Source organism: Molothrus aeneus, chromosome 4, assembly GCF_037042795.1.
Source record: "Molothrus aeneus isolate 106 chromosome 4, BPBGC_Maene_1.0, whole genome shotgun sequence".
Classification (NCBI taxonomy): Eukaryota; Metazoa; Chordata; class Aves; order Passeriformes; family Icteridae; genus Molothrus; species Molothrus aeneus.
The window spans coordinates 41,768,072-41,789,028 of NC_089649.1; the positions used below are offsets into that span (position 1 = coordinate 41,768,072).

A 20,957-nucleotide genomic window follows, 5' to 3' on the forward strand; every position below is an offset into this window, starting at 1 on the left:
TGTAGTCAAGCAGAGGTCAAAGCCATGAGCCATGTGTTAATAAACCTGCTTTTCAGTTTACCTTTGCATCAAGCCTGCTCCATCTTTCACATTCAGCACATATTGCAAAGAGAACTTGACCCTGCTGTACTTTCTATAGCTCTTACTGACACGTTTATTTTCATTTGTGTTCTTTATCTAAGCAGTGACTGATTTTAGAGAATTATGTTTAAGATAATTGCACCACTAAATACAACAAAAAACAAATTCACACCTGAATTAATTTAGCACACAATCTCTGCAATTATTATTGCCTTGCTCATAAGAGAAGCTGGAAGGGATCCTCCTACTGCTTTGTATGTATTAATTTTAACAGGTACTGGCTTTCAAACAAATTCTGTAGAGTTTGCAATCCTGACAGTTAAAAGTGTGTCCTGAGTTTGGCCTTTGCTCAAGACCATAAATCAGTCATCAAATGCCAATGGCAAAAACATGTGAATGTGTAAATCTACAGCTATGCAAATAAGGAATTAAAAACCTCTCTCTTGTACATGTTTAGAAGTAGAATGATAATCTGCAAGGCTCAGATTACATGATCCGTATCTGTAAAGTGACCCTTATAGAGGAGGTCTCTTAAAAGACTTGAATTTGCCTGATTGTCTGAATGTATGTCAAAACAAAGCCTTTGGTTTGGTCTTTATTCTACTATCAAACCTGTCACCCTTTTGTTTGCTCTCATACAGTAGCACTTCATTTGATTAGCCTCTTACATATTTTACTTATTCAAAGTAAACCATTTGATTGCATCAGTCACACTGAAATAATTATTTCCTTCGGATTCCTAACAAATACAGATTTCTCCAAAAGAAAAACTGCAATTACCATGAATTTGATTATCTGGAGAATGTCACTGCTTAGAGTTCCCTGTTCATTAGAAATTCACTAGAAACTAAATTAAATTAAATTTTGCTGGCAACTGCTGTCTTCTGTCAGGATTTGCTTATTAAAATGTGTAACTGTATAACTGGCTGGAAGGAGCAGTGTGACGTACCTGATCAATATATGAATTAAATGAAACATAAACAGTGTTTTGCACTGGCACCCCTTTGGGTTGCTACTGCTTGCTTTTCTTTGAAATCTTTACTGTTAGTGGGAAGAAAGAAAATACAAGGTTGATGCTTAAATCAAACAATAACTGTGCAAGATTTTAACAAGTGCAAAGCACAAAATACACAAAAGTCAGTAGTGTGTGACCTGTATGTTCAAAAGGGGATTATTTCTTGGATACTTCAACTAGGCCAATCCCTAAAATTTAGGATTGTCTCAAAGGCTGAAGCAGTTTGAAATTCAAAACTCACATGATTACAAACAGCAGTTGAAATACCAACAAAATTGGGCCATCTAATCCATTAACCCACTCCTTATGAAGGTCCATGATGGTTGCTTTATTGGACACAGCAAAATATCCTGTGCTGGAGATTTACTTAATAACCTTCATGAAATACAATTTTTTTGTAATTCTCACCAATCAATAATTGCCTCATACCAATTATTTACTCTTCCTTATTTATCATAGTCCAATGTACTAGAAAAGCTCTCATTTCAACAGATAAGAGAATTTGAAGTTCTCAAATGAACACAAAATTCAGTGAGAAATAGGCATTTAGTACCTTTAAAATGTCATTTTGCACCTGCTTGATGCCAAGATGTCAGATTACATTTATGTTTTTATAAATGTTTATACATATTTATGTTTAAAAAGGAAGATATTTTTTATTTTATAATTGTGTATAATTTTTCATTATTAAGAAAAAATGAGTACTAAAAGAAAAACAGTCAAAGCACCCAATTTATCTAATCCATGCTTTGTTCTATTGCCTGAATCACTACTTTTCACTTGTAGTCACTTCAAGCAGTGAAAATACTGTTCCTATGCACAGAGACCCTCTGTAATAACATGTAATTTCTAGTTCATGCATTTTTCAGACATGAGAATTGATCCAGATAACTGAATCTTGGATAGCCTCCCCCACCCCACCATGCTAAAACTAAACTCTGACAAAGCATTAGTTTCCAGCAAGTTAATCCCAGTGAGAGATATGTGGCTTTATTAAACACTATAGCTCTCAAGGTGCACTGTGGTGATGAAGCTCTATGTTCAGGCTATGGTTATTAGGAGTCCTCAGAACCCATGGCATCATGCTGACAAGAACACTCTGTGGCTGTCCTGCTCTTGACATAGCCCCTACCCCTTCTAATCACAGACCACACCATCCCACCTAAGCCTCTTACGAAGGGTTACAGTCACCTTTCTGCCTTGTTGCCTGCTTGAACTGGGATTTCACCTATTGGTGCTGTTCAGAAAAGAAAAAAACCAAAAAAACACCAAAAAACCAACCAAATAAAAAAACAAACAAACAAACAAAAAAACAAAAAAACCCCCACAAAACCAACAATACATTAAGGAACCAGACATGTTACTCTTAAACTGTTTGAAAAAAACACAAAGACCCTTCTACCTATTTTGACTTTCAGTCACAACTACTGATTTCTGAGTAGCATAACTCATCATCCTACAACTAAATGCAACCCTTATAAATCAATGCATTTTACTATTTTCACAAACGTCAATGAATCTGATTTTCAGCTGTGAGAACTGCAGTTACTGATTCCATTTCCATTTGGTTTCATCATGCATTCCTGCATATTCTTTTGGGTCCTGAAGAAGCAAAAAAGTAAAGCTGCTACGCTTGTGGACAAATTTAGTTGATAAGCCACTGCTGCTAAACTAAGGATAGCTTTAGGTACCTGACAAACAGTTCAGTTGTACACTGCTTTGACACTTGTACATGAAGTGCAAGATGAGTACCCTTAAAAGAAGTAGAGCTTTCATTATTCTATCTCTCAGCATTATTTAACAGCTGTTTTATGAAAAGGCTAATGAAAAAGCTTGGTGTATAGTTTGATCATAGTAATGATTGAGAGGAAGAATGTTTGCTTTTCCTTTTAGTGTGTTTTTCCCACTATTCTCTGAGACTCACGACCTTCAGTATCACCTCTTTAAAAGTGCACTATGTTACTCAGGTTACTTAAGAACACAGAACCACATCTGTGCTATTCAACCCCCTGATGGCGGTTGGTGAGGTTTTTAAGGGTGGATGAGTCAGAACACTATCTGTATTCAGTACAGAAAGACCAAAAAAATCAATCTATTTAGGGAAAGAAGTTAGAAATAACAGAAGAAACGGGTCTGCCTTTGGAATTTCCTACTTCACAGCAGTATTAGCTATGATGTACCACTGTTATGGAACAATACATCTGAACAGAAAAATACATTACATGCTTCAAAAACACTGAAAGCAGGAGTAGATCTAAAATGTCGTCATCTAGCATGCCTTTACTCAAAGATACATGCTGCCCTTTTAAGTACTTACTTCTCTTCCTTTTCCCTCCCATACATGAACTTTTCCATTACATCAGTGCCTTTAAAAGTCTTCCTAGTTTTTGTTTTAGCTTTTAAATGTTAAGAAGCTTCATAATTTCAGAAAGGTCAGCTTTTGTCAAAACACTTTCATGAAAAGACATAAGACTATTTGAATAAAAATGAACACAGGGCATCTATGGCACAGTCTTCTCTCATATAGGAAGCTACATGCTACATACAGCAGTAAAGAAAGGAAATTCAGACTGGCAACAGTAACATGCTTAATCCAATAGGAAATAATGACATGAGAAATGACTGGTATCAGAGCAGTAGGACACAACAACAAAGCGTGCATTTGTATAATTCTAGTTTACAAACAGGTAGAAATTGACAATTTTTATTTCTATTTTTGTTCAGACAGCCTCACCGGAGCAGAAATACTGTTCCAAGGTCACACCTGATGGAGGCTGTGCACTCCAGACACAACCACATAATTGATGTATTACATTCAATACCTGATCCTTCATGTGCAGAAGTGACATTCAGCCATTTCACAGAGTAACACCATACAACATACCCTAACTCCATAACTGTGTCTTCCCTGGGCACATCCCTTCTGTATTGCTGCTCACAGGCTGGTCATGTCTGTAAGTACACTGAGAAGAGTCCACAGGCTGAGGACAGACAACACATTTCCACACTAGCTCTTGTAAGGTTACTGTGCTCTACACACCCCATGACCAGTTCATGCTTATCACTGGTTGCTCAAACCTGATTATTTTAAACAAACAGCATACCAAATAAACTGTCACACCACTTCATTTTACCTCCTTCGGTCATCCTGGTCTCTTATTTCTATTACTGCTTGCACCTGCTACTATGACACTGCATTTTAGGATTAATCTGCCTGATTTTGCTTTGTTGGTATTCTGTTTAAGAGCTACACATGGACCCAGAGTCACCTTCTAAGGTCATCTGTCTAAAAAATGTTTGAAGCAACTATAATGTTAAAGCACGACAGCTGATGTTATTTACATCTCTGCTGACCGAGAGAGACTCTGACTTTGGATAACCTAGAGGTTTTCCAATAATGCATAATCACCTCTTGATAAAAACCATGGCTCCACTGAAACCTGAAAAACTTCTAGACTTAAATTAGAACTCTATGTTACCATTTCTAATACCAGGCTTTCCAATTTGTCCTATGTCATATTATTGCCAAGGTCTTCTTGTAAACCTTCTGTTGATAAATACACTTCAAATCATCATGAGAGGAAAAATGTCCCTCTCCATGCATGCCCATTTGATTGCTACATAAGTGACCCAATTCTAGGCCTTTAAAACTTACATGATGTGGAATTAGTTTGCACTGGATACGCTCATTACTTAGTTGCTGTTTGTTACCTCTAACTCATTTAAATTCTTCCTCCACATCAGATTCTATTGCAGTACCTCCATGACCACTACTGACAGTCACCGATTTGATTTACAAATAGCTCTGATGGGATCAGATGTTGCCAAACAGACAGTAAGGAAGCAGAGGGAAGCTAGGAATCGATATGAGAAAAATAACAAAAGGAGAAAAGCAGAATGGAAAGAGCACAGAATATTGGTTTAAATAATAATGACAAATAAGATGCATCTATCAGCACCTAATGGGTGCACACTGTTTACTGATTAGTCATTGCTAGTCTTCACTTGTTTTCCTCAAACCATAAATTCTTCATAGCGAGAAGAATCCACAGTGAGAATCAATTCACCTTGAACAGCTAGATCCTTTACTTTGTATACTGCTACATCCATGTTTCTTATCGTTGTAACAAAGTCTCCCTCTTTGTTAAAGACTTACCAACATCTTAAATACTAGCTCTGCGTGTTTATAATTTTCCTCATAATTACAGACTCAGTCATAAATATAAGAATATAAATATTCATGCAGTGCCACACTGTAAAGGCACTTCCACTTTATAGATCACAGATGAAGGCACTTCTCTAAACCACTTATGGTATGACCCCTGCACAGAGGCATAAAGAACTTGGTGTGTGTGCATTCGCCAAAAAACAGAATCCTGAAATGGTTCAAGTAAGATGGAGCTTTTCTCAGGGGAGAATACATAGTAGCAATTCAACTATATACTGCTGTTTCCAAATGCAATGTCTCACTTGAGGGACAGTTGCTGATCATGCTTGTTCAAATGCCTTTGCAGGATATATACAGAAACAACACTGGAATTTGGCTCCTAGTTACAGAGTGCTGGTTACTAATTTAACTATAAAGATACCAGACCTCAAATTCTTGATTTCATGCCCACTCAACTGTCCAAACAAATGGCTCATCTCAGTGGGACTTAAATCCACATAAATATTAAAGAAGGCTTAAAACCAAAATATCATCTTATTTTCTATAGATGCAAAGTGAATCACAATATTTAGATCCGTTTTCAGAATAATATAATAATAATGCATTTCATTATAAGAGAATTCAGAAATTGTATTAATGCATAAGAATACAGTTGGTAGTTAGGAAAATGCTACTTTAAATAGAAACGTTATCTGTCCTGAGGGATTGAGGTTTTATTGACCCAGGTTTAACTAAAGCAAATGTGTTGTGATTAATAGCTACTCAGAACAATTCATTTTGCACTGAAAAATCTCCAGCATTAATACACAGTCCCTATCAGAAGACCTCTCCCATTTCTACTAGTTCCTGGTATACGTCTCGGTGTTTTTATTGTCTGTTCCTTCAGTAGATTATCTCAGAATCCCTGGGATTGTTCAATAAAGTTTAACCGTCTTGTGCTATTAATGTGCTGGTGCTCCATGTGGAGTGCTCGTTTCCTTCCTTTTATTGAACGCCAAACGGAGGGACACAATGGGTGTGTTGTGCTCTGTCTAGCACGGAACGTGTGATATCTTTAAAAAGGAGGTGTGAGCTGGCTTTAATACCACTGCTCTTAACAGCACAAGCACCACAAACTAATCAACCACAGCACTGGGGCACGCAGTCCATTGAAAGCTGGTGAAAAAGCTGCTTTTTATTATGACCTACATACTGCACAGCAGCAGTTGGACAATTTAAATCTAACGCTGTGGCTGAGCACAATGCATGGAATCTACTAGTGATGAACTCCCTGATGTAAGGCAAACATGCTCACTAGTTCTATAATGTTGTATTTCACCCACGCTATCCTGATAATAAAAAACACAATGACAATCCAAACAAAAATATAATCCTTGCCTTTCAGTAGAATTTTCTGCTAAAATAATTATCATCTATTGGAAGCATCCTTCTGAATCAGCAACCATATGGAACAACACTCACATCGAAACGTTTAAGGACAACGGCAGTCAGATCAATGAATTCAGCAACCACCCTAAACCAGCCACGGACCGAAGCCAAGGCACAGGCACTGAGAGCAGCTTGTTTCCCGCACGAAGTTGTGCCCAGCTGTGCCACAGACCCGCACCAGCCCGTGCCCAGGTACCTCTCCCGCAGCAGCCGAGGCTCCCAGCGCTCCCTTTTGTGCCCGGGTCCGGCGGCAGCAGCTCGCCCGGCGGGAGCAGCCCGGGAGCCGCAGCGGCGCCGGGCCGGGCCGGGCCGAGCCGAGCCGCACACCTGCTCCTGGCAGCGCCGCGCCCGGCGCCAGCCGCGCTTCGAGCGGCGACTCCCCGGCCCTGGATCCCGGCTGGGCTCCGAGCGGCGGCTAGCGAGCTGCCGAGACAGCAGTGCGGAGGAGCCCTGCCTTCACAGGACAAGCCCCCGCTCCGCCGCCTGACAGCAGATATGCAGCATTATCGCCCCGCATTCCGCCTCCCCCGAGCAGCGGCGGGAGCGGCAGCCGCCGGCCTGTCAAAATGGCAGCTGGCGAGCCCGCTCCGCCGCCCGCATTACTCACTAATATGCCCGCTTCTTCTGCGTCCCCCGACGGGATTGCTGTTTATTCCCCGGTATAGCACAGCAGAATATGTCACATTGTTTTCCATAAGCAAAATGGCTGGTCCCCTCGGCACCGCCGCAGAGCGCTCATTGGGCTCCCCCGGCTTGCCGGAGCCATGGCAACAGCCAACAGCGGCCCGGCCCGCCCCGGCGCTCCGGCCCCGCCGGCACCGCGCCCGCGGAGCGCCCGCACCGAGCGGGCACCGGGCAGCGCTCAGAGCCACCCGCGCCCCGGCGCTGCAAAGCACCGCGCGAACGCGGCCGGGGAAGCGCCTCTCTGCGCCAAACCGAAGCGCCAAAATTGACAGGGAACTGTGTAAGCACTCAGGGTAAATAATCGTCCTTACCTAGGAAATAGACATTAGGGATAGCCATTATACCATAGTCAGCTGGTTTTTCAACAGGAAAGCCTAAGTCCCCATTCATTCACAATAACCTAACCCCTAACATCACAATTCTTAAAAGTTAAAGGTTGCTGCTTGTAACACAACTTTCAAAGGCTGCACATTGTAATTACCATGTAAATCAATTTTATTCTATTTAGAATAACATGTTGGTTTTCTTTTTTTCATTTCAGTTAGAAGTAGGAAGAACAGGAGACATTTGTGAAGAATTTAAAACTGCTCATAAAAAATTCTGCTCTTCAAGACCTGTCATGAACATGTATCTCAACTGCCTAAGGAGTCAGGAATATAAGATAGAGAGCACAAGCAACATCCATCAGTCTAAAGTTCTCAAGAAGTCACTTAGAAGCATTAAATGTATCTAAGCAAGCATACTGCATTTCATACCCAAGAGTTCTGAATATTGGTCAGAACTTCCCAGTTGTTAGCAGGGATTGACTTAATACATGTCTGAAATAATTGCATTTCCTTGTTCAGTTTTACTTTTCTAGGGCTACAGCAGATTTTTTGCCTCTGAATACAACTTGTAGACAAAGCTCTACTGCTCCACCCCTCCAAGTGAATTTGCTGTTCTCAGGATCCAAGGGCAGTGGTGTCACTGTGGAGTCCTGGGCAGAAAACCAAGGTCCACTTGAGTGGATTTTACACATTTCTTCCTTCAGCATCTTCACCCTCTTTTCCTTGTGTAAATTTCTCTGAAAGTGAGTACTGAGCTCTGTGAAAGTGACCTGGGAAGGGCTCACCAGGAAACAAGTAAGTAAATTCTGTTTAGAATTCTGAGGTGTTGGAGCTGAAACATTCCAGTATATTTATACAGGTGCTTCAACACAAATGCTAATTTAGGCTTGTTTCTTTGTCTCGTAGCCTTCTTAAAAAAGATGGGTGGATGTCCACATCTCTCAAACTGCAGCTGGGGCTAAGAGTCTGTTCTAGAATGTGGTGAAAGTACTCCCTGCTCCCATGACTCAAACACATACTTTTGGTGCCATGACTACTGTTCAACACTCATTTTTGATTGAAAAGGGATGTCTGCTGATTAGGCAACCCAATTCTGAAGCTTTTGCCTGGAAAACATTAAACTACTGAAGTAATTATTTACATACTAAGTATTAAAACAAAACCAGCCTGCATTACAAGAGCACTGTTTCACCATGATTGGTTCACTAACTTTTTTTGTTAATAAGCAACATGAGACAGACTTCACATCCATCTTTCTTTTTAATGCATTGATACAGTCACTGACTTTAAAAAAGATTAAAAATGCTCTTCAGGAAGGGAAGACACAAACAGGTTTTCTATCACTTTATTGCACTAAGTGCAGTTACTATCACAATACTGTCGACAGACAGGCTAAAATAGCTTTTGGAAGGCTATGAGTTTTAAACAATATGTTACAGCTTGGAAAGGTTTCAGGATGTTTGTCCATTTCTCTGTACCTGAACATATGCAGGCACCTGAAAGTACAGTAGAAATACATCCATTAAAATGGTTTTGAATTTTTCTTTTTAAATAAAAAGCTGTTTTAAGATTTCAAGTTCATAATTCAATATTTAGGGATCTAGAACTCTGTCTGTAGTGCAGGCACACTTTTAGCCAGAAAAGGTGGATGGAGCTTTTTCCTGCAGTATTTCACAGGACTTAACAATATACATGTACATGCAACTGTTCCTTCTCTGCAGTTTCATAAGTGATTAGGCAGAAATTAGAAGAGGCTTAACCCAAGTGCAGATTATGGCTCCAATTCAGCAAACAATTAAAGCACAATTGTGAGAAGCTAACCTGAGTTTACCTAAAAGCTCCACAGAAGTCCTTGAAACAGTTTCTGATGCATGCTCTGCACAGTCCTATAATTTCTTCTGGCAAAACCCACTAAAACCATAATGTCAAAGAATGTGAACTGGACCCACAGTGAAGCTGTGAGACTGAATAACCTCTGGTAGTCCCCCCCAGGCTCAGTTACACTGGTATGTCTGTGCTTCTAGCAAAGCTCCAGAACCAGGCAGCTGAAATTGGGGCTGCTAGCATGCTCCCCTTACATAAAAATGCAAGTGCAAGGCATAGAGTCATACTGACCCTACAATGAGTATTTAGGTGCTTAAAGATAACCACTTGTCTGCTGTATTAGAACAGAGCTGAAAATAGAACACATCATTTGGTATCTTTGCTCAAATCCTACTCCCACGTTAATTCAAATGAGCTTCCTGATCTCACCTCTAGTACCTGGAGAACAGTTGCTCATACCAGAGCAATCAGAGCTGAAAGAAAACTAGTATTCACCAATTCTTACCAGAACATTGCTAACAGTCTTCAGTTTTGGGACAGAAGTAACATTATTCTCAGCCTTATCTCTAAATACTTGTATCAGCATATCATTCACCACTGTAGTTTAGCCTGTCCTGCTATTTTCCTTCACAAACTGGTTTGCAGCTGTCTCAAACCAGCTCCATACAGTATAAAATATATGCCTCCATCAAGGCAACATTTAATTCTTAAATCAACTCAAGAACTGTGATTTGCATACAATTCATTAAAATTCATTGGTTTATGGATAATTAATTTGCATTCTAACACTGTTTTAAAAGCATGAACAGTAACATATTAAAAGGCATTGTCATTCTTGGACAGGAAATGTCAAAAGAGTAGATCCTAAGAAGCAATTACTATATTAAAATCAGCATTTCATTTATTGAATGGCATTGAAATTATTCCTATGGAAAACACCTAGTGTTCAGTCATCCTGAATATCATTAACAATTACCCATCTTTCTGACCCTCATTCAATTTCTGTAATCACTTGATGGTATATTGAAATGAGAAAGACTTATAAAGGCAAATTGGACTGTTCTAATCATAAAGCAATCATCATCTATCAAAGTTCTCAAAACTAAAGAGACTGATTTTTGTTTTTTTAATACTGTTTGGTCATCTTGCTTGAATGCAAAGCAGTAGATAAAACAATGAATACCTGTAGGTGGGTATGCTGAAGTACAGGGTAGTTAACATTGTTTTTCCAAGGTACCAGGTGAAGACAAGCCTCTGAAAAAAAGCACTGATAGCCAATTCCCAAGACATTACTATAATTAACTGCCTGAGACACAACCTGTAGACAAGTAAACTGGAATTCAGAATAAAAAGAGTTCATTTTATCCAGGGTCAAACTTGTTCGCAGCTTCTCCAGCTATTGAACACTGAGTGCAACTCCAGTTATTGGCTTTGCATTTTCAGGTTCTCACCAATAACAACTCTGATGAATTTTTCTGTACTGTGGATTCAATGACATACTTGGCAAAGATGCTGACAGAGAATTCTATCTAGATTAAATAGAGCAAGGTGTTGATTTAAGTATTTAAGGTGTGTCATGCATTAAAATAAAACAATCACAAGAGCATTGCAGAAACATTTTCCTGAGTCTATTTGGGAAAATCTTATCACAGGAAATATATTCTTTTATTCATAGTTGCCCTTTAAGACACATTCCTCACCACATAAGTACAGCCATAGAAAAAGCAGAGAAGAGAGAACTAACTTTGATTTTCTTAAAAGCAAATATTTAAAAATTTTAAAAGGAAACCCTGAAGCCCTTTTGTAATTAATTAGAGATGAAAGAGTCTTAACCTAATAAGACTAGTTCCCTCATGTTTTATACCAGGGTTAAAAATACTAGTGAATTCCAATTTCCACACTATTTCCTATCCTACATTTAGTATTTTACTTTCTGATGTAATTTAGTAAAAAGGCAACAGTGAAAGTATAACTGTCTCAAATACAAAATATTACAAAAATTAAATTAAGGTGCTTTTTAGCTGTTTGGACATACAGTTTTGGATTAATTTCTGCTGCTTTTCAAGTAAGATAAAAAAGAATATAAAATAGACTTTTATTTTTCTGTTTGCTTGGCTATGAAATTGGATTATTTAATGCATTATATAAGTTAAAAAGCTATCCACATATATATATATATATACACACACACTGTAACACATATATAACTTTGTTTCCATTAATCCCAAGAAAACACCTCAATTTTTATGGTATTGAGCAGATTTTAAATCAGGAGAAGTATAGTATGGATAAATATTCCATTTTCAGATCTTTAAGATGGTATTTGAGAGATTAAATGTGAACCTGAGCTCAAAAAGACTTAATATTCAATGTGCTCCCAAAAATGAATGCTTAAACATGTAGTTTTAAGAGAAAATAGCAAGACTTCAAAGCAAAACTAACACACAGAAAGGAAGTGTCTTAAGTGTCATCCTCAGAATTTTGGAAATAGCACCAAGAGGTCAACTGTGACCTAAAGCAAAACAAAAAATGAGAAACTGCTGCTGAAATGCACTGTGCTTTCAGAAAATGCCAAGGATATTGTGAAGACAAGTAATAGTTTATCTGGTCAATTTGTAATTGAAAGATTTCCAGTCCTGATTGTGTCATGTACTAACAGTTCCATTAAATAACTACATTAATTCATAGCCCTAAGCAAGAGTTCAGATGAAGTCCTGAAGAGCACCCCAGGCCACCTAGTTTCCAGAACCCAAAAAAGCAAGTTTTGCCTCTGTTATGCACTGGAGAACCCTACAAGCCTGAGTTCCTGTGAACATCAAATTCCAGACTCAGTGCAGAGACCTGAATTGCTGACAGTGCTAGAAATTTTATGCTTCCCACTCTATTGGAAAACCAAACTTGGCAGCATACATTATGAAGTCTTATTGCACATTCTACACTTGTGTAGAGAAATAAAAACTTGAGATTGATAGCTACATAATGAAAAGGAACTGTTTTCTCATCTTTTCTCCAAGAGTAGGGCAAACAGAATTCTTAAGTGAAAATTTTATTAACTTCTCAATAAGAGGTTCCTCACATATTGAATTTATAGAGGAAGCATATTGAACAAATATCCAGGACAAAGGTTATTCCCCCTGCTTAGACACCAACAGCCAACTCCTCTATGCTGAAAATTTGTGAGTATTTCTCAAACATCACTTTCAGATACTTAGGAAGATAAGCTATCAGTCTCCAAGCTTCCTTTTTTCTCCATTTATGATACATATATCTGAAACTTTTACCCACCTCTCTATTGTTATTCTTCATCACCCTCTCCTTCCCTCAAACCTGAAGCCACATCCCTGGGCTATTGCCACTGTCCTGCTGAACTGCACCTTCTCCACTGGCATCACTTCCTCTTCCTTAAATCACTGCTTCAGCTTTTAACTCCTTGAGAGCAGCTCCAGAAAGCCTCAGGCCCTGGTATTCCCAATTTGCTGTCCCTTCATTTCAAAAGCTTGCTTCATACCATTTCATGGGCTGTTCTTTCATACTCCAGCAATTAGGATATGCATTCCTCTCCTCCATTTTGAGAAACAATTCTTAGCATCTAATCACTACTTTTATACAATATCAATTGTAAGAAATGAAAATAAAAAATGGCAGGAAGAAGAGTTTGTTAGTGGAAAAATGGGGCAGGAACATCGATTTTCACATGCTGCCCACAATTCTTGAAAATGCTTTGCAAGAGACTTTTACAACTGACCTAGACCTCCCCACGAATCCTGCCTCAGGTCTGCTTGGCACAAAGACCTAAACCAACAAGAATCAATTCAAACTGTTCTATTTCTGTACAACTTGAACTATCTAGAGATAGCTGAGTCATTGCTAATAATTAGGATGGGGGTTGTTACGCTTTTCTTTTTAAAGATTTGTTTGTCCATATCTCTATTCTTTTTTCCCTATAGCCTCAATCTCTTTCAGCCACCTGCATTTTGTTGTATTTTTCTACCCCTTGCACTACTACCCAGCAAAAAGTAAGTATTCTTCTTAATATACCTCTGACTAATCTAATTTCATTCCATCTGGCAGAGGAAAAACAAAGAAGAAATTAAGTAACTAAATCAACCCCAAATGATCTCTTTCCAGCTCCCCCACCCATTACTTTCAACATTGCACAAGGCTGAGAATCAGCTTACTAAAAATAGAGAGCACTTCCCTAGACATGACCATACTTGTGGCTCTCATCTCAAAAGAGTTGTTCTTGCCCGATTAGATTGGCTTATTATGTGATAGAGAGCATGTTGGGCTAGTCCAATCTGTCTCTGACTCTCCTCAGAGCTAACCAGAGAATATTTAAAGATCTGCCCTTCATTACAGTTAGACTCCACACACCTTGAATTCAGCATTTTCTTACCTTCACATTTCCCCCTGGAAAATTTACTATTTAAAACCTAAGCTCAAAAGTATCAGAAAGAAATGCCAGTAGCTGTGGTATTTCAGATTATCATTTGTTAAAAGTAATAAGATTTGGAAAGAGCAGATGAATGGGAACATCAGAGCAAATAAGTATGATAAAGGTAGCAAACCACCATATTTTTCCAAGTTCTTTGGAAGACAGGAAATTTTAAATAAACTTGGAAAAGGGACTTAAATTTTATCAATTCTGAGAACTTGGCAGCATCTCCCTATGCCAGATGAGGTCACAAATCAATCTCAAAACACTTCTGACAAAGTGTAAATGCCATAGCAGGGTATGTCTAAGTCACACTAACATGTCTGGCTGGCATTACTACAATAGCAGAGTTGATAAGGTAGCAACCAGCTTATCCACTGCATTCTTTTCATGAAGAGGTCATTTCTTCTTTTGTGCTAGGAAGTGAAACAATGCCAAAGCATTCCAGAATTTCTTAAACAAATAGCAGCCATCTACCTCCACTTAGAGGGTAACAGTTTGTACTTTTTTGGTAGCTTATTTATTTTCTCTAGGGGATAACATAACACATTAGGAACTTTAGCAGACCACCTGCCAGTTATATCCTTTATTCTAGAAAGTGAATCAGCTTTTTTGTTACAGTACTTCTAGATTACAATTGCCTTCTCATTTGGTGTGGCCATGGATTGACTTAAACTTAATTTAACACTCACTTCCTTTTAGCCTGAACTGACTTTCAACTCTGTCTTAAGTTTTGGTCTTGAGCACTGTTCAAGCAATAGGTATAAAATTACAAAACATGACTATACTAAAAAGTCTGCTGTCAGTTTTCCATCAGGTACCTCACTTACATTAAGAGTTTATTATAGAAACTTAATCTAGACTTCACACTAGAGTGAGGAAAGGTGAAATATCCTAATAGGAATGTGATCCTTCTCCACAGTGCTGGTGAGGCCAGCCCTTCAGAGCTGCAGAACTCTGTCTGGTTCTGGGCTTCCCTGTGCAAGGAGCCTTTAACTCCAGAGTTGGGGACTACTGCATGCAGTAGTATCCAGGATCAGAGACAACAGGCACAAACTGAAACATGGAAAAGTCTGTCTGAACATTAGAAAACACTTTTTTAATGTGAGGGTGAGTAGGAACTGCCACAGGTTGGCCAGTGGGTGTTGCATTTCTGTTATAGAAGAAATTCAAAAGCCTTCTGGATTACATCCTGGACAATTGACTCTAGATGGTCTTGCTAAAGCAGGGGGGTTGGATCAGAGAATCTCCAGAGGTCCCTTCCAACCTCAACCATTCTGTGATATAAGAAAAACCAATTGTCCAAGTTTTTGTTTTTCAATTACTATAGATATTTATTACTCTCTGGCACAAAAATTTAGATCTTTGATTTCTCCAAATAGAATCAGACTCAGATCAGCAGAAACACAAAAAGTAGTTAACAGAATCTCTGATATAAGAATGGTTGGATACTACAGACTCCCAGCATTTAACTTTAGGGAAGCAGCAGAGTTTGGTCAGCATCACTTTCTGAAATAAACTGCAGATTTAGAGTGGGAGGAAAAGAACCACTGTATATAAACAAGAGGAAAGAAAACAAGAGACTCAAATGTATTCAAGATTTAGAAGCTCACAACACTGATGTTGTTTCCATAGCAACTAATATACTTGAAAGCAGGGAAAAAACAGGGTGAGGATTTTAAAGAACAGCATCACATACAGATTAAAAGCAGATACTGCCCACCCATGATAATCTGAGGTTTGGACTGATGAAAATTACACATTTTATAACAAGTAGTATCACTTTTTAAGGGAGTCAAGTCCAATGAAACTACCCTACTGATAAAATAAGAGTGAAATAATAAAAACAGCACAGTGAAACACCCCTGGTACTTGACAGCCTATCTTCCAACTCTTTAGCAGGCTAAAACCAAGACAAGCAATACACTCCCAGTTAATGCAGTTGTGCCTTGGGCACTCATCACTCTCTGTCAAAGGTGCTGTCCAATGTTATTTCCTTCATTAGTCAGAATAAATGACCTATGTGACTCCAAGGAAAGACAGGATAAAGTAGATAAGGAGAAACATACATTGCACTAACCTGAATCAGATGACTCGATTGGTTTGCAATGTTTATGTTTTTATATCTTCTTGTCCATGCAGTTGATGGCATTGATATAATTACCCTTTTCATAAAAAAATACAAGCAAAGAAGAGAATTTATACTTTTTGAGCTTAGGGAAGACAAAGGAAGACAATGTCAGTTCTAGAAATAATATGTAGTAGTGGAAAAATGCTTGGTAATAAAGGTGCTATAATTCTGCTGGATCAAGGCCTTTACTGGTCTCTTTTGCAGCAAATACTAACAAAAGGCATAAAACCCCTGAAAGAGGAAACCCCTGTATACAATTCTTCCATTTATCAGCACTTCTGAGAAATGCAACAGCATAAACCTCTAATTTAAGTGCTGTCTATGCTCAATAAATGGCTTTTGCATCAGAGGCAGAAAAGCCTTATGAACTGTATATTTCTACACTACATCAGGCTACATCTGATATATAGCACAGCCTCAGAATTTTCAGCTGCATAAAAGTTACTTGGAAAGCAAAATCCAATTTCAAGCTAATTAGCCACATAGCATAGCTGCATGCAGTTTCATCATCACACATGTCCAGGGACATGCTCCAAAGGAATTCTGAGTCCCTAGTGCCAGGCTCCTACCCTTTGTAACTGACTTTTCAGGAGCAGGATCACAAAGGCATTCTTGCTTATCAGAAACAGGGAACGTCATGGAAAGATCAGTCTGAAGCAAAGTTTCAGAAGGTAGTTAACAGCACTCTTGGGATCTTCAGAGCTACGTAGTTAATGTCTATGAAATGAAATGAGTTCAGTGTACTATTTTCAAGTACTTGGTTTGGTGTAATAAAAATTTTCAAGTGTTCTGCCAATAATCAACGGGTAAAGTCAACATCTACCCAAGACCACTTCAGTTGATTTGTTCCTCAACTGGAATTTCTTTCAAGTACTTTATCTTTTTAGAAATCAGTATCCTAACATCCATACAAGAGGTAGAATACATAACCAAACAAAATCTACAGTAGTTTCCCACATTGATATATTTCAATATTCAAATTATGCAGAAAATTCTGGCACTGGATCGCTAAAATTTACTTTTGTTCTTAGAACGAAAAAAGGAAAAAAGCTTGATTTTTTTTCCACCACAGTGGTGAAAAGGATGTAGGTGGGTACTATAATTGACACTAATTATTTGTAGGAAAGGTCAGGGTTACCTTTTACCGACACCGTAAGGCAGCTGATTATCTGCCACATCTCTGGAACACAGTCACGAATTTGTCAGTGACTAAAAGACAAACAGGCTCTGGCTAGCAATCAAACCTGGCAACGTTCAACAACACAGCACAGCAGATGTCTTTTTAAAATAGGTAAATGGTAAGGCACTAGATAGTGTAATGCTAGATAGCTGTAATGCTGAAAAAACCTTGATAAAACTCCTGTTTAAGCATTTAATAGGTGATTTGGCAGTATGAGGTTCTCAGCATTTGAAGAGCTAAAAAGAACAACTATATCACAAAATTCCAACTCAGTTTTGAACTCCCTCAGAAAGTCTTCAGTTTCTACAGGACAAGTAATTTAATTTATTTGATACATTGACACCATTTTGAACAAAAACTGCACATAAAAGGTGTAAGACAGACAGCTATGTCAATATATCTGAAAAAGAAAGACTAGATTGGGTTGTTTAAAAATATATAGTACCTCAAAAATTAGGGAATTTCATCTCAGAGTCTCAGGAAATACCCCTTTAAAAATTGAAAATTATCATACCATATTACAATTATTATTGTTGCTGAAAAATCCAACCAGAGACCTGATACATATTATTTGATAACTGATTTGTTAACGGGATACTCTGCGCCAAGAAAAATGTTGTTTGTTATTTAGTATGTCCCTGGAGAAGTTTACTGAGCATTAAGTGAAATAAAAGTTCCACCACTGAGATCCTCTTACTGGCTTTTCAGGGAGTGGAGTTTACAGGGATGAGGCAGCCCATTTCCAAGAAGCATTGCTTCAAATTTTAGTCTCAGAACCATGAGAATGGAACAAATCCATATGCCCATGCACTCCTACTTAACAAGTTAGCTTTTCCAAACAAAATCCATAAATGAAACAGTATAACAAATTCAGTGAGACTTCACTGTGTGTCATTTTGGCTGTATATGTTATAATAGCAAAAACCCCTTGTTTTATAGTGATTACCAGTCCATAATTAAGGTTATGTATAAACTTAATTTTTTTGAGTAAAAAGAGTTCATTTACAGTTATGCTATGCAGTTCTGCAGCAGGCAGTTTAAATGCCATCAGCTCCAGCTTTTGCCTACAGGCACAGACATTCAGCAGTCAAACAATGCTGAGAGACTGCAGTGGAGAAGACTCTTCTTGATGCTGAGGAATGCTACGTCCAGGGGATCATAACTCTCATCTGGGCATTTCCATTCTCTGAAATTCTTTAAAAAATACCACAAAATTTCATGCCAAAGCAGCAGTTCTGGGGAAAACTTCTGATTTCCTCAGATGTTTCAGGGTCACATTTCTAAAAATGAATTTTGGTAGGGAAAGAAATCGATCACTTGGGCTCTCCAGATAATGGTAGTTTTGATTAGTAAGAGTTTAGACCAGCAAAACAGAGAGAAAGATAATTATGCAGACTGGTAGTCCTGGTGCATAGCAGTTGTCAGCTTTCCTTCCTTTTTTGCCCAAGAACACTGCAGAATTGTGCTGTTCAAGCTTCACAAAGCACACCAAACCCTGGCTCCCGGTTTTGCAGAAGTTAGTAAGCAGTACTTTGCAACATGATACTTCCCAAGGGAAACACCAAAACTTTTCTTAGTTCTCCTCACCGGAGACAGAAGGATATTTGTGAATCAACCCAAAAGCATTTTGAAGCACAAGTGTCAATGACTGCAAGAAGCAAACTGAAAAAAACCTGTCCTGCTTTTAATTTATAACTGACCACCTCTCGCTGACAGTGCTTTGCTCAGTGCAAGCCACAGGTCTCATGCTTATCAGGTAGAGTAACTACTTTTAATTCCAGTGCAACCACACTAAAGCTTAAAAGCAGAAGGGTTAACAAATCTTTCTGACTGACCACAGAGCAATGGCCCAGCATGACACTACTGTTTTGTGACAGGCCTATAACTTTACCCATAACTAACTGTAAATGTCATGTTTTCATCTGGTTTTTGCTGGCTGTATCTGAACAAGGAGGATGTTATTATGTCTTCTCTCCTCAAGGAGTGAGAAAACAGGACAAGAAATATGAAAATTCTAATATCCTTTCTGAAGGATAGTCTTTTATTTAGGAATAGAAAGATGTCTCAGTGCCAAAAATAATAGAAAAACCTGACTTAAAATTCAGAGATGGCAACCAGGATGAGGGTGCAAGGTTTCTAAAACATCTCTAGAATTATAAAGCTGGCTGTTTTTCATGCAATTCACCAGAGTCAGGCTAATCTCAGTAATACTCAATTTACCAATCCTATGAAAGGTTTGCACTAGATGTGCAAATGTATGTATCTACAACATACTTATAGCTGTCAATGTCTGGAACTCAATTTTAACATTCATTCAACCTTTTTTGTGTTTACCTAGCTAATATTAAAACATCTCAACTTTTCTAGAGCTAAAGATTATCAATGACTTCAAAGTGCCTGAAGCTGAAGAAAATCTGAACAATGTTAGAACAATGAAGAAGCCCTTCAAAGATGAAAATACTGACACTTTTGAGGTAGGTAAGCAAGCATAGACAAGCAACTTGCCCCCAAATCATCTAATGGGCCAATGGCTACAACATCAAGAAATTTTACCTTCCTGCTTTTTTCACCATTTTTCTCTCCAGCTTCCCAGACATACCCTAAGATCTGACATCACACCAGTGCCAACACCAGTTCCTCCATCACTCCACATGGTGAGATACATGATTTTCACTGTCGTTGGTCAAGGCCTTAATCAATTGGCGCAGTTGCTTTCCTTTAAACCAATCATTGATTCCAGCTGATTGGCAGCTTTTTGAATTTTAACTTCCTACATGGAAACTTTGATATACAGTCAATTTGCTTGACTTTAGATTCAACATGACTAAAGAAAATAGTCAGGAACAGACAGGAGAAATCTTATTGCATTTTGGTATGAAGAAGAATTCCTAATACAGTCCTCCTTTTTAATGAGTTATCAGAAAACTTAATGACTTATCACTTTCTTGTTCTCCAGCAGCATATATTTTAAATAGAGAAACTCTGAATACACTATTATATTTACGAGTACCAAGCTGGGGCTTTTTTTCATTGGCCAAGGTCAAAACTGAGGAAATGTTCAAGCTTCTAAGTAAAACAAGAGCCCAGAGTTTTGAAAATGTGTGAGGAGACAAAACTGGTATTTCTAGTGTACCTGTCCAAAATGAAACAGAATTCCATTTCCCAGTTAGGAGCACAAAACCAACTTTCGTTTGCTCAGTTGACTGTAAGGTGCAATCCTAGCTCCAATTCCACTGTGCAAATCCTCACACTACTAGGTTCTGGCTCTAAATTCAGGGATACAGAAGAAAAAGACAGGGCACACTCTCTGTCCACCTCTAGCCTGTGCAAGTCCTTTATCCATACACAGAAAACACAAAACATTTATTTGTCCACCTTTTGTCAACATTCCAGAAGGGGGAAGAAGAGAGGCATCATATAGTAACTGCTCATCCCAAATTTGGCAGCCAGGTCCAATCCCAAATACTGAGTCTTCTGTCAATGGCAGCAGCAAATCACATGACAGCACTCTGTCACACTGCCTCTTTTTTCCTGCAAAGGCACAGTAATTACCAAGTTAGCAGTACCTTTGCTATATCACAGCTTTAGGACCGAACCACAGCTTTACAGTTCCAGGCCATTTACTGTTAGGTCAGGAAAGCCCCAAAGGCTGATGACCAGAGCCAGAGCTACTCTTGAAGAAAGA

The 20,957-nt window shown here is 38.6% G+C and overlaps 1 protein-coding gene across 5 annotated transcripts in view; it reads right to left on the reverse strand.

Annotated features, from left to right (window-relative positions):
* Positions 1 to 7,418, reverse strand: part of SORBS2 (sorbin and SH3 domain containing 2) — a 144,163-nt gene extending 136,745 nt beyond the window's left edge. For all 5 annotated transcript variants that reach the window (XM_066548356.1, XM_066548347.1, XM_066548344.1 and 2 more), the window contains exon 1: positions 7,300 to 7,418. The gene's annotated coding sequence lies outside the window, so the exon portion shown is untranslated. The remainder of the gene's footprint in view (positions 1 to 7,299) is intronic.
* Between the last annotated feature and the right edge of the window lie 13,539 nt (positions 7,419 to 20,957).